Here is a 2,178-nt window from a genome sequence, read left to right as displayed (position 1 = left end):
GAATTTCAGTCACGTTAATGTTGTGAGTTTTTCTTTCTTTTTGGAATCATCAACAAATTAGTGTTGTTTAGGCAATTCTCTTTAGCATGTGGTTTAAGTCTCCTAAAATATAGTCCGTTGTGTACTTATTTTTATTTTTAATATTAGTTAATTGGGTGTTAATTAATTGCGGTTTAAGGTATTGTTTGTTTCTGTAATTCGAATTCACATCTAGAGTTTTAATTGAAGGCAAGATAAAGGGAGGGGTAATTACAAAAGGTTGGAAGGGCAATTTAGTCTTTAAATATGAAAGAATCTTAGGCTATAACTGTTTGAGAAGGTTCTATAGATAAAAGAGGGACTAAAATACAATAAATAGGTCAGATTGGGATAAAAAGGGTTGTAACTTAGAAGTTAAAAGGGACAGCTGTTAGAAAAGATGCTAATCTGTCCATTTTCTGTTATAAAACAGATGCTCTCCCCCCTAATTTTTAGCGGACATTTTCCCTATATCCTTTCCCATTTTCTCTGATATAATTCAATTCCTACACTTTATATAACGGATGAAATTTTGGGCAGAAAGGAACACGTTTATTTTCATTCAATATTAACCTCTCTAAAAAGAAATAAACACTCTAAAAAGTTCAAGTTTGATACAGAAAAAACTTGAAACCAAAAAAAAAAAGTTCTGGAAAAGGAGAAAAACAGTAGAATCTGAAGCAAATTTTTGTAATCAAAACAATTCAAAAGTTGTAGTTTGTTTCAGAAAACTGTATTCATCCTGCATTTCTGGGCTTCTAAGTTGATCTAGTTAGGTTTATCATTGATGCGTGGATGTTCTCTGTCAACTGGTAGCTGAATTCCAAATTGTCGCATTTTTCAGCCATTATTTGGCAATTTTAAGGACTTATTACTGCTATCAAGGTATTACTTACCTCCCTGATTATGTGATTTTCATTTCTGAATCAATGAAACATGCTTATTGTAGAATGATAGTAGGTAAAATATGAGAATGTGTTTTTATTTATTAAGGTTCATTAGATGTTACTACTGATTTGTATATCATGATTGTTAAGAATGAATCTACTAAAAATGCAATTACAAGTTCGTGTTCAGATAAGAAGTTTTGGCGTTAGTTGATGATGAAAACGGCTGTTGTTGTGGCGTGTATGGTTGTACTGGCAGATCTAGTTACTAATTGCTCAGCTGTTCAATTTGAGGCCAAAAATGGAATATCATAAATATCAAAATCATTGCTGTTAGTCAGGAATAAGCTGGCATTTAGTTTTTTTCATTGTTTAGACCTGGATATTGGTATAGATGACTGTATTTTTGTTACAAGTGCATGTTCATGTAAACTCATTGCAAAATGTAACTAAAGGAGTTGTAATTGTAAATTCTGAGATTTAGTTAGCTGTGAATTTTGAATGCAAGCACAAAATTTGATGTTCTATTCTGCAGTTAATTTTCTGGTAGTGTAGAAAATCTGAGTTTGGACGGCAATATTAGTTTGCTTTGAAAAGAAGTTATTTTCTATAATTATTTACTGACCATAAAATGTAATTTAGGCCATAGTCTTATTAGGACTGGATCTGCCAGTAAGTTTGGAGTCCAATGGACTCCAAGCCCAATTGTTGATATCCAATGATGCACGTTCAAAATTCAATCCGTACAAAGTTGTGATCCTACTTTTAAATGACCATGAGAGCTTTTTCCAATTCATGTTTGTCATACCCTTTTTTTTATCAAACCTCGCTAAACCCTCTTAAAAATAAATAAAAGATTTAGTAAAGCTCGAAAACGATTTTCAATTAGAAAGTGACAAAATGTGTTCAAAAGGAGATAACTCAGAGTCGCCACCTGACACTTGCTTCGGTGTGTCAGGTCACCGTTTTTATTTTAAAAATGATTTTCCTTTTAAAACATTTTGGACTCCAAATTAAGTCCGCACCAGAGATTCGGGTAAGGGGTTCATTTGACTCGGGGAGAAGGTGTTAGACACTCCCCAAGTCCCGTAACTAGTACGGTTGCATACTTGATCTAATCGGCTTTTAAAATATTCAAGTTGAGGTAAAACAAACACAGAAAAATAAACACACACGAGGCTCAAGGTCGTCCTCACCTAATAAAAGAAAAATAAAAATAAAAGACTGCAAGCTCTACTTTCGGCCTCCAAATACAAGTATTACGGGGCATTCC

The 2,178-nt window shown here is 33.1% G+C and overlaps 1 long non-coding RNA gene across 1 annotated transcript; it reads left to right on the top strand.

Annotated features, from left to right (window-relative positions):
* Window positions 1–487: 487 nt before the first annotated feature.
* LOC138879988 (uncharacterized) lies at window positions 488–1,400 on the top strand. Its single transcript, XR_011402728.1, has 2 exons — window positions 488–903; window positions 1,096–1,400. It is a non-coding gene; the product is annotated as an uncharacterized lncRNA (long non-coding RNA).
* Window positions 1,401–2,178: the final 778 nt, after the last annotated feature.

Source organism: Nicotiana sylvestris, chromosome 1, assembly GCF_000393655.2.
Source record: "Nicotiana sylvestris chromosome 1, ASM39365v2, whole genome shotgun sequence".
In the NCBI taxonomy this organism is placed as follows: Eukaryota; Viridiplantae; Streptophyta; class Magnoliopsida; order Solanales; family Solanaceae; genus Nicotiana; species Nicotiana sylvestris.
The sequence above is the reverse complement of the archived record's forward strand: the minus strand, read 5'-3'. Positions and strand labels throughout refer to the sequence as shown.